The sequence below is a fragment of the Puma concolor genome, chromosome A1 (genome assembly GCF_028749965.1).
Source record: "Puma concolor isolate L17-30 chromosome A1, mPumCon1.1.hap2, whole genome shotgun sequence".
NCBI classification, from domain to species: Eukaryota; Metazoa; Chordata; class Mammalia; order Carnivora; family Felidae; genus Puma; species Puma concolor.
Window position 1 is genome coordinate 95050262 of NC_141667.1, and position 24686 is coordinate 95074947.

At 36.4% G+C, this 24686-nt stretch overlaps 1 protein-coding gene across 7 annotated transcripts in view; it reads right to left on the bottom strand.

The window, feature by feature from the left end:
* ATG10 (autophagy related 10) overlaps positions 1-24686 on the bottom strand; it is a 451299-nt gene that overhangs the window by 227197 nt on the left and 199416 nt on the right. The window lies entirely within an intron of this gene.

The window sequence follows — 24686 nt, forward strand, 5'->3', positions numbered from 1 at the left end:
GAAAAGTTATCCATTAAACTGATATATTTATATCAATAAATATATATTTATAGATATAGATATTGACAGTATCTGTGAAATTTAAATATTTTTCAAATATGAAAAACTAACGTGGCCTATGTAGACTTTTACGACTACATGAAATCTATTTACAGGAATCGGGAAATTTCTGTGTTCATTAAAATTTTTTTAAAACAAATTTAATAAAAGTTCAAACAATTCATCATTGATTTTTGTTTATTCCAAAAATTAAAACTTTGACATATTCACATAACATATATAATATGTAAACTGATGTGGGATTAAAAATATTTTCACAAGGTATTTTATTTTTGAAAGCTTGAAAGCTTTTTAATGAATAAACTTAATTAAATTACATTCAATCATTACTTGATTTTTTAAAAAAAATATTTTTTAATTTCTAAAAACAAATAGTAATTACTAAATTCTATCAAGAATGTGACTTTGGCTAACTATTAACACCAAAAGCAAAAACTAAGTAAGTAAATTAATAAATCAAGAAGTAATAAAATCAATGTTTTATTTAGCAACACTCACTATGAGAAAATGGTAATAAAAGTAATAAAAATAATCATATATAAATTCAAAGTCAGCAAAACTATAAAATAATGCCAATGGTGATAAACTAAACTGAAATTAAAATACAAATATTTTACATAGAGTGAGAGACAAAATTTTTAACGACAAAAGCAATCCAAATATCCATCAACAGATGAATGGATAAATAAAACATCATATCATCATATATACATATATACACACACATACAATGAATTATTATTCAGCCTTAAAAAGGAAAAAAGAATTTGAAATGTACTATAATATGGATGGACCCTGAAGATGTTATGCTAAGTAAAATAAACCAGTTATAAAAGGACAAATACTATGTAATTCCATTTACGTAAGGTACCTAGAGATATCAAAGTCACAGAACAAAGGAAAGGGGTGGTTGTCTAAAGATGGGTGGAAGGGGGAATGAAGAGTTGTTTCATGGGTACAGAGTTTCAGTTTACTAAGATAAAAAGTCCTGGAGAATGATGGTGGTAATGGCTGTATAACAATGTGAAGGTACTTAGTACTATTAAAATGTTTTACTGAATTGAACCACTTAAAGAGGAATTAAGATGGTAAATTTTGTCATGCATTTTTTACCATAATTTTTTAAAAATTAATTTAAGTGGTTAAAATGGTACATTTTATGTTATATATACATACATATTTAGCATAATTTTAAAAACTGAAAAAAATACTGATGACAAGTATATCATAAATATATAATCAGACATACTGGGATGATTCAAGGTCCAATGTCATGGGTATATGCTATATGACAAGGCTACTACAGAGAACTTGCTGGCCACAGGTGCCACACCTGAAGTTTTTTGGTCCAAAATAACTGCTTAATTTAGGGAGTTTACATATGGAGTCATTTAAATAGGACTCAAATATAATTTCAACTACTATAAATTTCTGAATGGTTATAAAAGACATTGTTAATGAATTATGACCATCAGCATCTTAAGCCCGCTTGTAGCTGTTCAAGTATTCAACTTCCAACTGTCTCCCTGATCAGCCTTTAGTCTCTCTCCCAAGCTCAACATATTATTGGAAAATCCAATGGGTAAGTCTCATTTTAGCTCAAATAGGGCTTGGGATCTCTAATTCCTGAATGCTATCTCAGGATATCTCCCTCCCAGCATCATGGGCATGAACTCATACCTCGAGTGGCTACAAAAAAGCTGCCTTACGAGAAGCAGTATCTGGAACAAGGTGAATTATATGACCTTCTACTCTAAACTTCTATTTCTATGACTTATGAACATTTTTATGACTCAAGGTTATATAATACATAAATCTCAGCTTTATATTCTGATTGCTTGTCCAGGTATCAGCAATGGATAAAATGCACACCAAAGAAGCATCCCTTATCATGATTTTCAGTAGCATTAAAATCAACTGGGTAAAACTGAAAAGTAAATGAAACTTGCTATGGATGCTTTCCCGTTTCTACCACCATTTTGTTGTCAAGGCCCATATATTATCCCATGGTGGTTCAAAGTTCCTAACCCTTCAAAAGTACCACAAAGTACATAACTCAGCTTTCTCTGTTCTTCCCTATCCTCCACCTAAAACTTTGCCCTAATTTTTTAAAATCTCAATTTGGCATTAGCCCACCTCCATTTGGACACAAATCCTGGTCAGGCTTTCTGATTTTCTTATGAGAATGTCAACACCAATTCCCACTCAGTGGTCACTAGAGCATATGAACCTGTCCTTAATGGGGAACACAGAATATCTCCACTTCAGGTTCTACATCCAACCCTTAGCTCATTGACCATTCAATGTCATCAGACGGTTTGGTTAGGGTACTGAAATTATAAATGATAGCCTTTGATTTTTATTCAAATTTTAATATGTAATGGTATGTAACGGGGCAAAGGAACATAAATCAACATTTGAAAATCTCATCCTAGACCAAATGCTTTTCAAACCATCTGTGGTAAAAGATCAGGAATTTTATTTCCAATCTGTCATAGACATGCTTTTGTGAAAAACACTAAAACGAATTACTAGGAAAAAAAATGAAATAAAAAAATCCAAAACATATAAAATAGAAGTCCCAATTTAGAAGGAGGAGGAGGAGGAGGAAGAGGAGGAGGAGGGTGGGGGAAGGAGAAGAAAAAGGGGAATTATTTTATTCTTTTAGAGCAGTTTTAAATCCACAGCAAATCTGAAAGAAAGGTACAGAGTTTCTCCCATATGCTCCCTGCCCCCACACATGCATAGCGCCCCCCCACTACCAGTTTCAAATTTTAAAAATTGTATTTCACAGATATAACATTACTCATTCACATTATTTACAAGTTTCTAAGCACTCATTTTCAATTTCTGCACTTACCTGCCTGCACTGGTACCAATCTAGGACCACACTTTGGAGTAGCATGGCCTCTCACATCCCAACCCAAATACCTACCTCTACCCTATCACCAGAGTCAAAAACAACCCTCTCCATAAAAGAACCGGGAAGACACAGAATGGCATATGCTATGGTTAGTGAAAAAGTCACTGGGGTACATACCCATCTGCCATCTATATATTTCCAATTCATGGAAGCTGATCCTTTTTCATAAGCTATGCACCAATCTAATACATGTTCAAGTTTATGAGAGTAACAGTGTACAGGAGTCTCATACATGCCTTTCACTTGGAAACCTCTTATTTTTTTTTAGGGTAATTAAACCCCTATTCTGGTTCTTGAGTATTTACATAATAAAGATCTATTTAAATGCACATGCACTACACCCTCCTGAAGCCAGCAGGAGGTGGACATGAAGATCTGAGACCAAACTTCTCTGTATGTGTGCAAAGCATGTTTCCATTGTGCAATCACTTTACAAATAAGAAATAAGTACTGGGTTTATAAGACTTGGAAGAAAAGGTTTATAGCTTTGACTGTTTTCCATTACTGGAAAATTTACATGCTGAAAAGTAGCAAAAACCAGTGCAAAAGAATAAACAGTGGGTGCACTTCAAGGGCTTGTTTCTTTCAAGGATCAGGAGTAAAACTGGGTTTTATTAGCTGTTTCATTAAGTTTTACTTTGAAGAAAAACAAACAGTGAAGGCATATGTGCAACATCTGATGAAAAAGGATTTTATTCTAAACAGTCTCTGTACAAAACTCATTAATGTAACATTAAATGTGAAGACTTGTCTAGCAATTTTAGGATAATTTTACTCATTTTAGTTTATTTATAATTTCTGACACAGTTTATTTAACATACTCTAATCTGTAAATCACCATGTGTACTAAACTAATATATTAAATCTGTCTTTTCAATGACATTTGCAATAAATATCTACAGCAGCTGTTAAAAGCAATTAGTATATGAAGTTTGTTTCAAATTTAACACCTAAAAGTAAGATAATACAGCTGGATATTGATAACTTGGAAAAGTAATGAAAACAGATCAGTTCTTCTTAATCAAACTCCTAATTATAAATACTTGCCTTATACAACAAGATGCTACAAGTATACTTTTTAAGAAACATCTAAATTTATGTGCTATTATAATCCAGTATCTGGAATCTAAGCATCTAATGTATCAATGTATTAAGTAAAAGTAAATATTTTTTCCTCAGAGTAAATTTGGTGGTAATTTATTCCTCAGAGTAAACATGGTGGATATTCATCATATTCCCACTGGAAGAATTTACTCAATCGCTATTTTTCCTTCTCAAGACTAAATGTTAAGAAGCAACTAAAGTTTGTTAGTAGGAAAAAAATACATATATCCTAGTTCCATTGTGGGGGTTATATAATAGTGTGAACCTCTGGTATGGAGAAGATTAAACTTCAGCTTCAAACTAAGTGAATGAATTAAATATTAAACTACAGGTTAGGAGTTAAGATCATAATCTTTGGAAGCAGACACACCTTGGTTCCAATCGTGACCCTGCCTCTTACATAAAAGACTATGTTAACACTGGCTGGACAAGTCACTTAAATTCTCTAAGCCTACACATCTCATCTGAAGTAGAAACAATAATAGCTAACTCATAGGGATATTGTGAGGATTAAATGAAATCAAGTATATGTAAATAACAGGACAGTGATGATGCTATGAAAAAGGACTTTTCTTTTTAAAAAAATTATTACTCATTTTAATCAAAGTAATATAACACACTGTTTTAAAAGTCAAACAGCACTAAAATGCATCCATAACACAAAAATCAGCAGTGTCTTTCTTAACCCCCCCCCCCCCACACACACACACACACACTGTGGTCAGTCGACCCAGAGGCAACCGCAACTTCCCTTGTTATATCTTCTGGCATCCAAATTCCATACATTTTATGTATACAGCTTTCTGCTGATAAATCAAATTTAGATATTATCTGTTGACTTATTATGTAGACTATATATATTCAAATCCAGGGTAACCCTCAGACTAAAAAACCATAATCATAAAAAAAAGATTTCTGTTAACTTATACATTGGAAAGAACATATAGAAGAAACAGTCTGTATCTTAGGAGCCTATGTAGTCCAAATCAATTGTATCCTGTGATTAAAAGGTCTCTACTCCTCAGAGTACAGATATGAAAAATTTTCCCCCATAACTGCTCATAACTCTCTTGTGTGGAATCTCCTCTCACATCTGGTAAGTGTAGCAGACTGACTGCATTAATGACCCCAATTTTTCAAGGCTCCCTATATTCTAACCCTTTGGTAGTGCCTTCTCACAATGACTCTGAGCTTGGCTCCCCAAGGGAAGTTTAATTAGAGGTCTTAAAGAGAGCTTGAGTGTTTCTATTTTCTGTGTTTGGACCCTTACAACCACCATGAGAACAAGAACAAGCTACTAGCCTGCTAGAACATAGAACCAAGTTGAATCATCCCAACTGAGGCCATCTTAGACAAGCCAGCTCCCAGCCAACCCTCAGCTGAGTGTAGATACATACACAAGCCCTGCAGACATCAACTAAGCCTGTCACAGAATCGCAGAATGGTCTAGCTAATTATAAGCTTCTCAGAGATAATAAATGGTTGTTTTAAACCACTAAGTTTTGTAATGATTTATTATGCATCAAAAACCTAACGGATATATCAAGGATCCTTAAACAACAACTTGGTGCCACACCATAACTTCTTAGGTGCTTTCAGTTATTAGAACTGTATCTTTCAGATAATCAGAACTCAAACTTATTATTATTTTTATGATTTTGAAGACTTCAGACTCAAAATCTATTTGAAGCTCTTTTCTCTCTAGTTCGATTCACACTCTCTGCAGCTTGGAATGTAAAAGTGAAGCAGAGTCTTGCTTAGAGGAACCTGTTGTCCCTCACTACTTCTTCCAGGAGCCCATGGCTTAAGAACTGGAAGTAGGAAGGACTGTCATCCCCTGGCTTAAGTAGATGGAGTCACAGTACCTTCTTTGTTATTTGCTCTTGCTTCTCTAGCTGATACTGACCTTGTATATGACAGGCAAGCAGCTGCTAGCTCCCTCAGAGGGTGACTGTATGGGCTCTTCAGAAGACCCTGCAGAGAAACCACCTCCTGGACACTTACCTAATATGGGCAATGACCTTGTACCCTCTACCACTGCAAAGGTCCTTTTACTTCCTGGCTTGAGGAGGACAATAGGAAAACAAGCCAAACCTAGCTACTCTCTGAAGTGACTATATTAAATAGATTAAATAGTGTCCTCCACCTTTGTAGTATCATGCTCAACTCTATCTAGCACTGTTCTAACAGAAAACGGAAGACTAGCCAGTCCATAGCTAAGCAAATGCTCAATGAGACAATGAAATGACCTTCCTCTTGACTTGAAGGCATCCCGTACTCTTTATAAGCAGTTCCTTGGACAAGGAAACGAGGGAAGGGGATTGTTTCTCATTACAGACTCTGCATTTCTCCTCTGCTAAATCTTATTCTCATACTGGGATGGGGTTCTTCAGGAATGGTCTCTGAGAACAGTCTCTACAGGCAGCATTCTGGTCCCAGGGGCTAGTAGATTATTCATAACAATCCAAATACAGAAAATTAGTTACTCAGGGTATTTTGTCTTCAGCTTAGGGCCTTAGCTGCAATTCTGGAACAAGATAAAAAGGTCCCACTCAACATACTGTTACACGGTTATTTTTAAATCTAAAGTATGCATTAAATTCCACTATACTGCATATCATTATAGAAAAATTCCATTTTTACAGAAATGCCAGTTTTATTAAAAAGACTGCCCTGAAGAGGTTATTTGAATGATACTTATTAACTTTTTATGTAAATTTTATGGTGTTTTCATGGATCCTAATTCACCAATTAAGGGATAAAAGAACATCGGCATTTTTTAAAATTTCTCATAATTTTTCAAATAACTTTTCATCTAATTAAGTTCTTCAGAGAAATTGTGAATTTTTATTTTTTATAGAAAACCAGATATTCAATCATTAATTTAACATTATTTGTTTGTGTACCTACTTTATATTTGGTGATATCCTAGTGGCATTGGGCATATTAGCAAACAAAACAAAGATCTCTGTCCTCATAGACTAAGCCGGGAAAGAGAGACTTTAAACAATAAACATAATAAAAAAGTAAATTACAGAGCATGTTGGAAGGTAAATAGTGTGAGAAAAAGAAAACAGCAGAATAAGGGAAGTCAAGAGTGAGGGTGGCAGGTAGGGGCCCAAGTGTCTCAACATGTTGAAAATGTGGTCAGAAAGGCTTTATTAAGAAGATGAAAAGTGAGCGAACACATGAAGGATGGGAGGGATGGCAAGAGGAGGGTGGTCAGCCATATCTGGAAGAGGAATGGTCTAGACAGAGGGGCCAGCCAATTTAGAGGCCCCAGGCAGGAGTTCCTGTCTAGTGTTTCTCTAGTGTGTCTGAGGAACAGCAAGGAAGTCAGTGTGCCTGGATAGTTGTGAATGAAAGGAAGGGAATTAGGAGGGGAAGCTAGAAGAGTAAGAAGTGAGGAAGGAGCATATCACACAGTTTACAGTGTATTATAAATGTTTTGGCTTTTACTTAGAGTTGAGAAGTGACACAGTATGACTCGCATTTTAAAAGGGTTACACCATAGAAAGGCAACGGTGGAAGCAGGCAGATAGTTAGGAAGGTAACCCTAGCAAGAGTAAATGGTTGTTTATAGCAGAGTGGTAGCAGAGGAGATGATGAGAAATGGTCTGATCCTAGATATTATGAAGGTGGAGGCAACAGAATGACCTAATGGATTGGACACAGGGTATGAGAGAAATAGAGAAATTAATGTAAACTCCAGTAGCTTGAACAACTGGAAAAAATGGGGTTGCCATCAATTGAGAGAAGGTCAGTTTGGGTGGTACTAGGTAAGTTTGGGAGGAAGAAGACTCAGAGTTTAATTCTGGACATGTTGACTTCAGGATCTGAGAGGAGACATTCAAGCAGAAATGTCAAATAAGAAGTTGCCCTTATGGGGCGTCTGGGTGGCTCAGGAGGTTGAGCATCTGACTTTGGCTCAGGTCATGATCTCACAGTCCATGAGTTCGAGCCCCGTGTCGGGGTCTGTGCTGACAGCTCAGAGCCTGGAGCCTCCTTCAGATTCTGGGTCTCCCTGTCTTTCTGCCTCTGCCCCCCATCTCTCTCTCTCTCAAAAATAAATAAACATTTAAAAAGTTAAAAAAAAGAAGTTGGCCTTATGAATCGAGAATTCAAGAGGGAAGTGTGGGCAGGGAATATACATTGGGGAGTAACTAGCATTTGATGCAATTTAAAATGATGACATTCAGGTTCATAGACAGCACAGTCACTAATATTATGAGGCTGTAAAAAAGGAGACTGAAAAAGAGTGAAGAGTAATATAGGAGGTATGCACAAAAGTGAGAACACCAAATGAAGAAAGTATATCAAGAACACAATGATAAATCCTGTTAAAAGCTACTAAAAAATTAAATAATTTACCAATGAGCTTGGAAGTAATGAACTCAGAGTTCACTGACATCATTACATAATAACATTGTATCCAATGGTTCATTCCACTAAAAAGGAGTTTTGCTATTTAATGAAAATTCTTCTCAAACAAATAGGTTTTTAAACACTACTCAATGACCCACTTATTTCAAATAATTCATTTTACAATGAAATGAAATACAATGACATATATATATATATATATACATATACATATATATTATATATATATACATATACATATACATATACATATATATTATATATATATATATATATATAATATATATATATATATATATATAAAAACCTGGCCAAACTCCTTGCAATTTATAGCATTTTAACTCAATTAAACAAATGCATATGGAGTATTTACTATGCTAATCACCAAGGATATAGAAGCGAGGATATAAAAACAAACTCCTGGCAGTCAAGCTTTCAGACTACTATTGGGGAATCAGGCAAGTAAGTATACAGATAATCACCACACAGAATTGTGCATCAATTATACGGAAATACAGAGAAGGGGGAATCTAAGTCAAACTTAGGGGTGACAGGTGCCTATCTGAAGAAGGTGATGCTTAAATTTAATCTCAAAAAAATATGTAGCAACTATGTACAAAAGTCACAAAAAAGGTATCAACTAATAAACATATGAAAATATGTTCAAATAAACTAGCTTTTAGGAAAATGCAAATTAAAGTTACCATGTGGCCTCCGGAGGAAAGACTTCAAATACTCTTCCCCAAAAAAATGACTTTGAAACTGTTCAAAATTGCTAAAAACAACCATTTCAGGAATCTGGCAATTAACCAAACTTAAATAACATATTAAGAGGTACTTATTCATGAAACACTTGTTGAAATTCGTTCACGAACGGTAGAAATCTGTGGCACTCCTGCTTGTGGCTACTGCCATCCCTTCCTAGTAGTGGTCAGGGTGAGCGTTCTCCCTGGACCACAGCTAGGAGAGCTTTAAGGACAGAGAGGCTCAACTGATCCAGAGCCGAAGGTGAAAGAAAATATGCCATTCAGCGGTGTCTCCACTGAAAAAGCCCTCCCACCAGTAAGACTGAGGTAGCCATCCCATTTAGGACAAGCAACCAACCAGCAACATAATGAGAAAGGTAACAGAATGATCCTGGTAATAAGAGACCCACAGAGGGACCTGAACTCTGCAAACAACCTTCTGTCTTCCACCCACATGCCTTAAGGAAACCAAGCTGTCTTTGTGTCCTGAGCTGATGGTGAGGCTGCACACATGCACAGAGGACACAGGAGAAACAAGAAGGCAGGTCAGATTAGGAACCTGCCTGAACTATGAAAGAGTTCCTTAACTCACATATAGATCCTTCAGACAGGTGGAAATCTTACTCCACCCTTTGTGGTCTGGGTGTTTGAGCATAACTCTGATCAATCATAGACCATGAAACTATGCATAATGTAATGTTGAGAGAAAGAAGCAAGACTCAAAAGAGTACATCTTTTTTAGGCATGAGCCATGTATGCTTAGCTAAGGAGCCTGAACTGTACCCTGAAATAATGAAGAATCACTAAATGATTTAACCAGGGAGTGATGAACTGGAATTGCATTTTATAAGATCACTTTGGCAGGGTAGAAGGCAGTTTGGCAGAGAGCAAGATTAGACACAGAGAGCACAAATAACAACTTGAATCAAGACAATGGCAAAGGAAAGGAGAGCAAACGACGCACAGGTAAGCCAGTATGAATGATTTTTAAAGGAGGACTAAACTGGTATAATGATCCATTAGGTCTAGGTATTGAGGAGACAGAGGAAGGATGGTGAACTATCTACTGAAACAAAGCATTCGAATGATGAGGGGCTGAAAGATGATGAGCTCAGTTTTGATTACACGGAGCTCAAGGTTCACAGAACTCTCATATGTGAGACTGCTTATGTAATTAAACTTTGTGTAAAATCTATTGCTTAGAAAAAGATAGCTGCTATATGGAAGTATGGAACTGTAGTGGTCTAACACCCCAGGGTCTTGCTCCAGTTCTAGCTCAAACTTGGGCATATCAATTGCTTTCTTGGTTCTGAAGTCTATCATTTATTCAAGTTGGATACAAAATGAAGAAAATAAGACTGCCCCATATACTTACAAGAATGCCAAAAGCATAAAAAGAATGCTGCAAAACAAGAATACATTTGATTGCTGCTATAACACACAATTTGTTCTGGAAATTTTAACTAATAATATGACCAAAATAAAGCCATAATAAATATTGGAAAAGAGACGGTATTTTCACTATGTCAGATGACCTGAAAGCACCATATAATTATTTTTAAAAGTACTAGAAGTAGGGGGCACCTGGATGGCTCAGTCGGTTGAGTGTCTGAATTCGGCTCAGGTCATAATCTCACAGTCATGAGTTCGAGCCCTGCATCAGGCTCACTGCTAGCAGTGTAGAGCCCACTTCCTCTTCTATATCCCCCTCTCTCCCTGCCCCTCCCATGTGCTCACGCACTCTCTCTCTCTCTCTCTCAAAAATAAACAAACATTTTTTAAAAAATAAAAGTACTAGAAGTAGAAGACAGTTCATTTAGGTAACCAATTCCAGAAGATACCTAGCAATATCAATCTTTAAAGTGAAAACTTACTGTTTTCCTAAAAGGTAAGATAATGTTACAGATATGTAAGTTCACTCCAAATTTATAAACTTAAAAAAACACTCATTAAAATCCCAAATGGGAGGGGCGCCTGGGTGGCGCAGTCGGTTAAGCGTCCGACTTCAGCCAGGTCACGATCTCGCGCTCTGTGAGTTCGAGCCCTGCGTCAGGCTCTGGGCTGATGGCTCAGAGCCTGGAGCCTGTTTCCGATTCTGTGTCTCCCTCTCTCTCTGCCCCTCCCCCGTTCATGCTCTGTCTCTCTCTGTCCCAAAAATAAATAAATGTTGAAAAAAAAAAATTAAAAAAAAAAAAAATCCCAAATGGGAAATATACATATGAGGGAAATTCACCAAAACAATCACAACTGTACTAGGGTAGTATGATTTTTTATTATTTCTTTCTCTATATTTTTACAAACATCCATGATCATAATAATATTGTCTGTAGTTGAAGGCCTTTTCCAAGGCTTTGGAAATAAGCATTTTTCAAATTGAAACATGAAATTAACTCATAATAGGTCAGAGTACAGATATCTAAAAAGACAGAATGTCTCCTCAGCCAGCAAGATTTGACTATAATCCTATGACAACCAAAAGAGACTGGTCAATCATTACAACTTAAAAAAAAAAAAAAAAATGAAATCAGTGAAGGAAACGTCAGCAGTGTCATTACACTGTTCAAGAGAAAGATTCTTACTCTACAAACCTGAAATTACAACTTGTCCTCAATGCTCTTGCAGAGCAACATGTGTGCCACTCTTAGATTATGCCATTAAATATCTCACTTATACAACTACACATGAGAATTTGTACTCATTCTGTGCTCATACAATTGTGATTGGCCCACCCACAAAACAGAAATGAATCGTCATGATGACAGGAGCAGTCTAGTTCACTTGATAATTCTATTTATTATAAATTAATAAATTAGATTCTAATCTATATATGTTTTTGAACCTCAGGGTAAGATTCTGGGCTTTATAAACTGAATACTGTAAAGATAACTCTCCACAAGGATTTTTGAAATACAGCCTGACACCCTGCCCATTGAAACCAAACATCACTGTTAGCTGAGAATGTACTTTAAATTGTTAAGTGTGCATAATTACTATCACAATTTAAATTTTAATTTATAAATTTGTAAAGTATTATAGTTTTCCTTTCTCTGACACTCTTGATAATCTTTAAAAATGATGCTCGAAAATATTTAATTCATAAGTGATACAACCTGTTCTTCTTGAAATGATTGCTTAAGATTTGCATATGCTTAAGTGACAAATCATATCATAACACACAATAAATTATGAATGAAAAATCTAGTGTAACTGACTATGATTCAATGTTTATTACAAAAACACAGCATGCTGCTCCAAGTGCATTTTTCTCCTAATTGTCAAAGATAAACTTAAAAAAAAAATAAAAATCTACTTTAGTCTAATCAAGAGACTACACCAATACAATATATTTAATCTTTATCTAGTGACATTCAGGCCCATAAATAATATTTCATTAATGTATACTGGATGGCTTAGGTAAATATAGAATTACACCAATTTAATAGAAGTAATATGCTCATAACTTCGCTAAAAAACAAGTATTAATACAGGGATATATATATATATTTTTTTTTTAAATAAGCTGGAGAAAAACAAGAAAAGTTAAGCAAAAATTAAGTATTTCAAACCAGCAAATGTATTTTTTACTGACATAAAGCAACATATCTAAGAAACCAGTGAAAAATGTCTTTTAGTAAACATTAAAATTGTCATTTAACTTTAGCAAAGAATCGATCGAAGCATATTCTGTACACAGAGATAAAAAAAGTAGGTATTTAATATTTCACTTTTGAAATAAAAATAATTACTTCCAGCAACTCAATGTATAAATATCACAAAAGTGAATGGGTAAGCAAAGTAACAGTAATTAAGATACTAATTCCATTATTTACTCTCTAATTTGATTATGTTTCTGATAGAAATATCTAGTTGAGCTTATATATTATCGGGAAATTTGAGACATAGTGAAGAACTAGTCTTGTCAAATATACATGGAAAGCATTTTTAATCTCTCTCTTTTTTTTTAAGTTTATTTATTTATTTTCAGAGAGAGAGAGAGCACAAGTTGGGTAGGAGCAGAGAGAGAGAGGAGGGAGAATCCCAAGCAGGTTCTGCACTGTCAACACAGAGCCCAATCCAGGGCTTGAATTTACAAACCATGAGATCATGACCAGAGCTGAAACCAGATTCTTAATCGACTGAGCCACCCAGGTGCCCCTAATCCTCTTTAATAATGATGCACCTCAGAAATAATAGAAGTGAAATCTCTTTAACAGAACGAGGCTCTGCAATTCAAGATTTCATCATCTAATAGAAATTCACTCCCAATTGTCTGTTTAGCTCTCCACTTCATAAAAGTCTAAATCAAAATTTGTAGAAATAATGGATAAACTTGGAAGACATTATGCTAAGTGAGAGAAGCCAGTCACTAAAAGACAAATACTGTATGATTCCAAATTCACAGTAGCCAAATTCACAGAGATATAAAGTAGAAGAGAAAGTATTCCAGAGGCTGAGGGAAGGGGGCAATAGGAAATTAGTATTTAATGGGTACAAAGTTTCAATTTTGCAATATGAAGAGTTCTGGAACTTAGTTGCAAAACAATATGAATGTACTTTACTGAGCTGTAGCCTTCAAAATGGTTAAGATGGTATATATTATATATATGATGTACTTCATAATTTTAAAAATAAATTTCAAAATTGTAGAAATAGGAGCGCCTGGGTGGCTGAGTTGGTTAAGCATCCAACTCTTAATTTTTCTCAGGTCAGGATCAGAACCCCAAACCCCCTCACACCAGGCTCTTCTGTGCCGACAGTGTGGAGCCCGCTTGGGATTCGCTTTCTCCCCCTCTCTCTCTGCCCCTCCCCTGCTTTCTTGCTGTCTCTCTCTCTCTCAAAATAAATAAAATGAACGTTTAAAATATTATAGAAATAATATTTTATGTCTCTAGAATCTTTTCCTGAGTTCGTTCATTAATTTTTAATATATAATGATAAATAAATTTAGAGTGGACTTGAAGTACTGATAATTTGAAGACAGATGGGGAAAAAAGAAAGCCAAGTTAATCGTTTATTTTTTACTTTTTTTTTAAAACCTACTGTCGTATTTGATTCTCATTTAGTGAGCATAGGTTATGTTTCTTTTCTTTTTATGAACTTTATTGTCAAATTGGTTTCCAAACAACACCCAGTGCTCATCCCAACAGGTGCCCTCCTCAATGCCCATCACCCACTTTCCCCTCCCCCCGACCCCTCATCAACCCTCAGTTTGTTCTCAGTATTTAACAGTCTCTTATGGTTTGCCTCCTTCCCTCTCTGTAACTTTTTCCCCCCTTCCCTTCCCCCCCGGTCTGTTGAGTTTCTCAGGATTCACATACGAGTGAAAACATGGTATCTTTCTCTGCCTGACTTATATTACTTACCATAACACTCTCCAGTTCCATCCACGTTGCTACAAATGGCCAGATTTCATTCTTTCTCATTGCCAAATAGTATTCCATTGTATATATAAACCACATCTTCTTTATCCATTCATCAGTCGATGGACATTTAGGCTCTTTGCATAATTTGGCTATTGTCGAAAGTGCTGCTATAAACATTGGGGTACAAGTGCCCCTATGAATCAGCACTCCTGTATCCCTTGGGTAAATTCCTAGCAGTGCTATTGCTGGGTCATAGGGTAGATCTATTTTTAATTTTTTGAGGAACCTCCACCCTGTTTTCCAGAGCGGCTGCACCAGTTTGCATTCCCACCAACAGTGCAACAGGGTTCCCGTTTCTCTACATCCTCGCCAGCATTTATAGTCTCCTGATTTGTTCATTTTAGCCACTCTGACCAGCGTGAGGTGGTATCTCAGTGTGGTTTTGATTTGTATTTCCCTGATGAGGAGTGACATTGAGCATCTTTTCATGTGCCTGTTGGCCATCTGGATGTCTTTTTTATCAAAGTGTCTATTCATGTCTTCTGCCCATTTCTTCACTGGATTATTTGTTTTTCAGGGGTGGAGTTTGGTGAGTTGTTTATAGATTTTGGATACTACCCCTTTATCCAATATGTCATTTGCAAGTATCTTCTCCCATTCCATCGGTTGCCTTTTAGTTTTGTTGATTGTTTCCTTTGCAGTGCAGAAGCTTTTTATCTTCATGAGGTCCCAATAGTTCATTTTTGCTTTTAATTCCCTTGCCTCTGGGGATGTGTCAAGTAAGAAATTACTGTGGCTGAGGTCAGAGAGGTCTTTTCCTGCTTTCTCCTCTAGGGTTTTCATGGTTTCCTGTCCTTTATCCATTTTGAGTTTATTTTGTGAATTATGTAAGAAAGTGGTCTAGTTTCATCCTTCTGCATGTTGCTGTCCAGTTCTCCCAGCACCATTTGTTAAAGAGACTGTCTGTTTTCCATTGGATATTCTTTCCTGCTTTGTCAAAGATTAGCTTGCCATACTTTTGTGGGTCCAATTCTAGAGTCTCTATTCTATTCCACTGGTCTGTGTCTGTTTTTGTGCCAATACCATGCTGTCTTGATGGTTACAGCTTGGTAGAGGCTAAAGTCTGGGATTGTGATGCCTCCTGCTTTGGTTTTCTCCTTCAATATTACTTTAGCTATTTGGGGTCTTTTGGGGTTCCATACAAATTTTAGGACTGCTTGTTCTAGCTTCGAGAAGAATGCTGGTGCAATTTTGATTGGGATTGCATCAAATGTGTAGATTGCTTTGGGTAATATTGACATTTTAACAATATTTATTCTTCTAGTCCGTGAGCACAGAATGTTTTTCCATTTCTTTGTATCTTCTTCAATTTCCTTCATAAGCTTTCTATAGTTTTAAGCATACAGATCTTTTACATCTTTGGTTAGTTTTATTCCTAAGTATTTAATGATTCTTGGTACAACTGTGAATGGGACCAGTTTCTTTATTTGTCTTTTGGTTGCTTCATTATTAGTGCATAAGAATGCAACTGATTTCTGTACATTGATTTTGTATCCTACGACTTTGCTGAATTCATGTATCAGTTCTAGCAGACTTTTGGTGGAGTCTATCGGGTTTTACATGTATAGTATCATGTCATCTGTATAAAGTGAAAGCTTGACTTCATCTTTGCCAATTTTGATGCCTTTGATTTCCTTTTGTTGTCTGATTGCTGATGCTAGCACTTCCAACACTATGTTAAACAACAGCGGTGAGAGTGGACATCCCTGTCGTGTTCCTGATCTCAGGGGGAAAGCTCTCAGTTTTTCCCCATTGAGGATCGTATTAGCTGTGGGCTTTTCATAAATGGAAAGCCAAGTAAATTAAATTGAGATATGTTACATCATTTTATATATGCTAGGGGTGCTTTAAAACAGTCTGTACCTGGCTGTGACTTGTTAATTGTGGGAGCTAGGTGATAGGTACATGCAAATTCATTACACTATTCTCTTTACTTTTGCACCTTGAAATTTTGTTATGGTAAGACATTAAAAATAAAAACCGCTGTGCAAATAAGAAACGTGTAAAATTCAGGAGGGCAACAGGATTGATCATAAAAAGATCATAAAAGCCATTTATGAAAAGCCCACAGCTAACATCCTCAACGGGGAAAAACTGAGAGCTTTTTCCCTGAGATCAGGAACACGACAGGGATGTCCACTCTCACCGCTGTTGTTTAACATAGTGTTGGAAGTGCTAGCATCAGCAATCAGACAACAAAAGGAAATCAAAGGCATCAAAATTGGCAAAGATGAAGTCAAGCTTTCGCTTTTTGCAGATGACATATTATACATGGAAAATCCGATAGACTCCACCAAAAGTCTGCTAGAACTGATCCATGAATTCAGCAAAGTTGCAGGATACAAAATCAATGTACAGAAATCAGTTGCATTCTTATACACTAACAATGAAACAACAGAAAGACAAATAAAGAAACTGATCCCATTCACAATTGCACCAAGAAGCATAAAATATCTAGGAATAAATCTAACCAAAGATGTAAAAGATCTGTATGCTGAAAACTATAGAAAGCTTATGAAGGTAATTGAAGAAGATATAAAGAAATGGAAAGACATTCCCTGCTCATGGATTGGAAGAATAAATATTGTCAAAATGTCAATACTACCCAAAGTTATCTACACATTCAATGCAATCCCAATCAAAATTGCACCAGCATTCTTCTCGAAGCTAGAACAAGCAATCCTAAAATTCATATGGAACCACAAAAGGCCCCCAATAGCCAAAGTAATTTTGAAGAAGACCAAAGCAGGAGGCATCACAATCCCAGACTTTAGCCTCTACTACAAAGCTGTCATCATCAAGACAGCATGGTATTGGCACAAAAACAGACACATAGACCAATGGAATAGAATAGAAACCCCAGAACTAGACCCACAAACGTATGGCCAACTCATCTTTGACAAAGCAGGAAAGAACATCCAATGGAAAAAAGACAGTCTCTTTAACAAATGGTGCTGGGAGAACTGGACAGCAACATGCAGAAGGTTGAAACTAGACCACTTTCTCACACCATTCACAAAAATAAACTCAAAATGGATAAAGGACCTGAATGTGAGACAGAAAACCATCAAAACCTTAGAGGAGAAAGCAGGAAAACACCTCTCTGACCTCAGCCGTAGCAATCTCTTACTCGACACATCCCCAAAGGCAAGGGAATTAAAAGCAAAAGTGAACTACTGGGACCTTATGAAGATAAAAAGCTTCTGCACAGCAAAGGAAACAACCAACAAAACTAAAAGGCAACCAACGGAATGGGAAAAGATATGTGCAAATGACATATCGGACAAAGGGCTAGTATCCAAAATCTATAAAGAGCTCACCAAACTCCACACCCGAAAAACAAATAACCCAGTGAAGAAATGGGCAGAAAACATGAATAGACACTTCTCTAAAGAAGACATCCGGATGGCCAACAGGCACATGAAAAGATGTTCAACGTCGCTCCTTATCAGGGAAATACAAATCAAAACCACACTCAGGTATCACCTCACAGCCAGTCAGAGTGGCCAAAATGAACAAATCGGGAGACTAGAGATGTTGGAGAGGATGTGGAGAAACGGGAACCCTCTTGCACTGTTGGTGGGAATGCAAATTGGTGCAGCCGCTCTGGAAAGCAGAGTGGAGGTTCCTCAGAAAATTAAAAATAGACCTACCCTATGACCCAGCAATAGCACTGCTAGGAATTTATCCAAGGGATACAGGAGTACTGATGCATAGGGGCACTTGTACCCCAATGTTTATAGCAGCACTCTCAACAATAGCCAAATTATGGAAAGAGCCTAAATGTCCATCAACTGATGAATGGATAAAGAAATTGTGGTTTATATACACAATGGAATACTACGTGGCAATGAGAAAAAATGAAATATGGCCTTTTGTAGCAACGTGGATGGAACTGGAGAGTGTGATGCTAAGTGAAATAAGCCATACAGAGAAAGACAGATACCATATGGTTTCACTCTTATGTGGATCCTAAGAAACTTAACAGAAACCCATGGGGGAAGGGAAGGAAAAAAAAAAAAAAAAGAGGTTAGAGTGGGAGAGAGCCAAAACATAAGAGACTGTTAAAAACTGAGAACAAACTGAGGGTTGGTGGGGGGTGGGAGGGAGGGGAGGGTGGGTGATGGGTATTGAGGAGGGCACATTTTGGGATGAGCACTGTGTGTTGTATGGAAACCAATTTGACAATAAATTTCATATATTAAAAAAAAAATCAGTTTAAAATTTTTAAAAATTTTTTAATGTTTATTTATTTATTTTTGAGAGACAGACAGAGCATGAGTGGGGGAGGGGCAGAAAGAGAAGGAGACACAGAATCCAAAGCAGGCTCCAGGCTCTGAGCTGTTAGCACAGAGCCTCATGAGGGGCTCAAACCCACAGAACTGCAAGATCATGACCTGAGCTGAAGTTGGACACTTCACCAAATGAGCCAACCAGGTGTCCCAAAAATCAGTTTAAATTTCTAAGAAGAAAATAAAATTGCAAAATTTTACTCTATCTAAATTAGGAAATAATCCCTTTCAATCAACTATTCCTGAGCTATAAAGAAAGTAATTAAAATATTTCTAGTGTGTTGCTATGTAAATTTCAAAATATAATCAAGCAGGTTTAACGAGAGATGGGAATTAATGTTGGTGGGGAGGCCCTTTAGTTCTTCTTCAACAATAACATATAAAATAGTATTAACCGTATAAAATCCAATCTCAAGATTAGGTAGAATGGTATTTTGTCTGCAGTATCTGAATATCTCTCTTGCTATTTTTGTTATACAAAAGTGAGACAAGAAAGTTGGAAACCCACAGGAAATTATTTTATCAATAACCTGTGAAAGGTCAAATGACAGAACTGAGGTCCTAAACTAATGTATTCCTCTCTAGCAGGTAAAAACAGAAAAACAAAAAATTTAGAAGGTAAGTTGCTTTGAAGTTTTAAACTCTGCACAAATCCCCAAAGGGGGTCTAAATCTAAAATAAGGCTAAGAACAGTAATTACTAACAAAGTTTAGGGTAAAGAGTAAATTATGACAAGATAGAAGAAAAGGAAGCATATATGGAACCTACATAAAAGTAGACAAAATAGTACCAAATTCAAAGCTATATATACATTACCCATACTCAATACATATTAAGATTTTGCCTCATTTGTTTCATCTACCCCTGGTTTGTTTTTTATTTTGCTAAGCTAAACTGGTATCATTTTATACTTTATTCCATAATCAAATATCCCTATCTTTAAAAAGGCCCTTTTACAGTTGATTTGTTTGAGTCAGGATCACAAATTACATTAGGTTATGTGTCTTGAATTTTTGAATTCTAGAGTAGTGCTGCTCCAAGTGTGGTCTGAACTGGTGTCTGTTCACGTACTGATTATTGTTAGTCCAAAAACTATTATCAAAATCCTCACACTCTTTGCATAGGTCAAAACGATAAATTCAGAAAAGAAAAGTAAAGACTTAGAAACTTTCATAGCAAGTTGACACTGTCAAAACATCCAAGTGCATGGTCAGTGGACCTGTGACCCTGAACCAGGCTGGTGGTCGTCACTGTCCCATAGTGACTCACATATGACCTAAGCTACATACTAGTCTTGCACATGGGGACCACTTACTGGTCACTGCCCAGAAAGGATATTTTAATAACAAACTTGCTAGATAGAGATGCAATCCTCTCTTCACTTCTTTATCCAACCATTAAATTTTTAAGGAAATTGGATCAGCTGTCCTTTAGATTTCTGTGTTTCCCTATTTGTTTCCTGTGATATCAATTAACTTGGTTCTCTATCAACTGACTTCTTTAATTGATTTCTATTCAGGCTCAACATTTTGAGCAAGAATATTTCATGGACTGTGCTCTGTGATTCAAGTTATAAAACTTCAGCAAGTATGGGGCGCCTGGGTGGCTCAGTTGGTTGGGCAGCCAACTTCAGCTCAGGTCATGATCTCACAGCTCGAAGCCTCGTGAGTTCGAGTCCTGTGTCACGCTCTGTGCTGACAGCTGAGAGCCTGAAGCGTGCTTCCAATTCTGGTCTCCCCCTCTCTTTGTCCCTCCCCTGCTTGCTCTCTCTCTCTCTCAAAAATAAATAAACATTAAAAAAAAAAAACTTCAGCAAGTATATCATATCTGGATGCACTATTTTTAGTAATGTCATAACTAATCACTAGGTTCACGTGATCAATCCCTCCCTCCTTTCGAAATCCCCCATCAACTTTTCACCTAATAGTTTCATCCAGTGATTACTATCACTTGATTCATTTCATTAGACATTGAAAAGTAATGATTTTCTAATTCTACCATCATTTCTATGTTTATTAGATGGAATTTTGAAAAAATAAAAGTTCCCTTATCACATTAGTCTATTTAGTTACCATGAAATTAGATCATACACAAAAAGTAAGATAAATGTTTATCTCTTTCCTTTTGACTAATAATTTTCTAACAAAAATCTTGATGTCCTAGATTCTCCCAATAATGTTCAATGGAGACTCTTCTACTCTATTCTCTCCTGTGTCTGTTCATTCTATCATTTTCTCTCTCTGTCTCTCTTTCTCTTTTATGAACTCTTGGATTTTGAAGATACTTGTCTTTCAAGCTGTTGCATTCATTGTTATTTGCCATCTTTTGCTCTTCCTTATCCTAGAAGACTCAGAATAATATACCAAGGCCATTACAGTTGGTGCTAAATACACTTAAACAGAACTTTGTGAAAAGTTAACTGCAATTTCATTTATAGCATTATTTCTGTAATAAAAGACACTGAAAATTTCAAACAACTAGCTAAAAATTATAACCATAATTTGGCTTTTCATGTGCCAGAAACAGTGCTAAACTCTTTGAATGTAAATCTCATTTAATCTACACAACTACGATGTTGTATGGTGGGTATTATTTTTATTCCTATCTTACAAAAAAAGAAAATAAAGGGTACGTAGGTGGCTCAGTTGGTTAAGCGTCTGACTTCGGCTCAGGCCATGATCTCAAAGTTTGTGGGTTTGAGCCCTGCATCGGGCTCTGTGCTGACAGCTCAGAGCCTGGAGCCTACCTCAGATTCTGTGTCTCCCTCTCTCTCTGTTCCTCCCCAACTCACACTCTTTGTCTCTCAAAAATGAATAAACATTAAAAAAAAATTTTTTTTAAAGAAAAAAAGTTTGGAGACGTTAACTAACTTGGCCAAAATCCAGCTAGTAAAGGGTAAAGGAAGGATTTATAGCCATGTTTAAGCCTAAAGTTAATGCTCTTAAATTGTATCTTTAATATCTGACAAAACATTCTGTTAAACAATGGCTCTCAACAAGAGTGTACCACCTCCCTGACAGGTTTGTAAATGTTGGGGGTACGGAAACAAGAACAGTCCTGTCCAGATGCCAAGAGCATGCATTCCACTGAAAAATAATGACTTAGAACTATTCTCCCTATTCCACATACCTTTAAAATATAAAAATTGAAACTATTTTGATGACTTTAAGAAACTGTTTTATTTTTAAATTTTTAAATTATTTATATGTTTCATTAATTCACACTGCTCTTCTCATTAACTTTGCAGGGGAAGTAATGTTTTGCCTTATCTGTAAAGTTGAATTTAACCAATTCTCTAAATATTGTCATAATTCTTTTAAATTTAAGAAATAAAATGGATGGTGCCAAATCTATTTATAAACAATCCTGAAGGTATGAGTGACAATATGGGTACTCCTTAAAGGAGACGCTCTATATAGGGATAAACAGGATTCTTCTTAAAAAAAATTTTTTTTAAATATTTATTTATTTTTTGAGAAGAAGAAAGAGAGAGCATGAGCAGGGGAGGGGCAGAGAGAAGGAGAGACAGAATGAAGCAGGCTCCATACTCTCAGCTTTCAGCACAGGGCCCGACACAGGGCTCGAACTCATGAACCGCAAGATCATGACCTGAACTGAACGAAGTAGGACACTTAACCAACTGAGCCACTCAGGCACCCCACCAAGATTCTTCTTGAATATAACTTGCAGGAAAAAAAAATGGTTTTTAGGGGTGGAGGGAGGCATTACGAAGGTATACAAGGATATACAAGGTGATGTATATGTTCACTCTCTTCAATGTATTGAGGGCTCATAGGTCTATATACACATCAAAACATCAAACTGTGTACTTTAAATATGTTCAGCTTGTTGTTTCCCAACTATACTTAAAGACAACTATGTTTTAGCAAAATAAAAATAAACTTCTGGAGCCTATAAAGTAAAACAACAGTGTAAGTATTCTCCTCAACAGTCCCACAAAAAAAATGAGATATAATACATATGTAAGGTTTGAAAGAAATAACCAAGTGACTGATTCATAAGCTACTTCATAAAACTAACACAAAACTGCAGCAATTAAGTGGCAAAAATACTAACATCCCAATATTCAGAAGAAAGGTATGTGCTTTGCCTAGAGCCCCCTTTACTAAGATCAACACCATGCACTGAGGCAGGGCGAGGTAAGAAACCAGTCCTACCACACACACACACCCAATCCCAGAAGTCATCAACTGGCCACACATATCCTACATACTATACATCACCGGCATGTTGGATTTGGTCCTGACTTTGAAAAATCTTTTTTAATTAGTTACCAATATTTGAAAATTTAGAGATTTCTCCCCCCTAGATCTTTTTCACTTTTCTTGGAAGATCTGGTAACCCCTGGGTCCATGTTCCCAACCTGGCAATAAGACAAGCACTCTGATCAGCTACAGGCCATAGGATTCAGTGTCCATATTGTCTTGTACCTAGCAGCTTGACCCTTTTATGTTACCATGCCCAGATTTCAAGGCTTTTGAGTTTGCAGTTCTTGCCCTAAGGCTATAAAGATTTTCTCTAAACAGTGTTTTGTTTTCTTTTGGTACTATCTATGGGCTCACCCCCACATTAAAGAAAACTGCCCTTAATTAGAGGTGCAATTCTCATTCCAAGGATAGGGAACTTTCCTAACTCAGCAGGCAGTGGCAACAAACAAGGAGCCAAACACAGCCATCCCTATCTATCCCTGAAGCAGAGGCGAGACAAGAATAAAAACAAATCCTGGAAACTAGTTTCTGATGCACTAGTTTCAACAAATTCAATGAGGAAATTTCGAACAGGTATTTAAAGATTATTTTACGAATCTCCCTCCTAGAGACCTACCCCAGCACCCCCCAACATGTGCATGCATGCATGCAAACACACACACACACACACACACACACACACACACACACACACACACAGTCCCAGCTCCCTCCCTAACCGATTCAGGTCACTGAAATGGTAACTGGAGTATCTATTATTCTACCTCCAGCTTAAGACAAAAGAAAATTTCTTTTTAAAAAAATCTGGTGAGGGACACCTGGGTGCCTCACTGGGTTAAGCATTGACCTCTTGATTTGGGCTCTGATCATGATCTTGCTGTTGGTGACTTCAGGCCCCATGTTAGGCTCTGAGCTGACAGTGTGGAGCCTGCTTGGGATGCTCTCTCTCCCTCTCTCTTTCTGCCCCTCTCCCGCTCATTCTCTCTCTCTCTCAAAATAAATAAATAAACTTTTTTAAAAAATCTGGTAAAAAGGAAAACTTTCAAAGAAATAACCATCAAATTATTACAGGTCAAAAGAGGTCAGAAAGCTATACTCATTCAATGAATAAACAACAGCACTTTCTAAAATCATTATATATCAGAAACAATGATACTAAAGTTAATGAAGGCGATATGTTATTATTATTACTTATTTTTCAACTCAATTCATAAAATAAGAGAAATATTACAAAGAAGGCAACAAAAATTCCTCATTTGCAGATGACCTCACTCTACCTTAGAAGTCACAAGAGAAATCACTGAGACTAAAAGGAGAACTCAGGTGATGGTAAGGTTACAAAGTTGACATACAAAAGCAACTCTTTTATATGTCAATAATCACAGAAGAAATAAGATTAATAAACTCAAAAAGAATAGCAAACAAAATTATAAAATACTCAGGAAAAAGATTAATAATAGGTGCTAATAATAAGGTCATGTTATCCTGGAGCAGGAGATGCCACAGAGGCTTAAGAACTGTCCAAT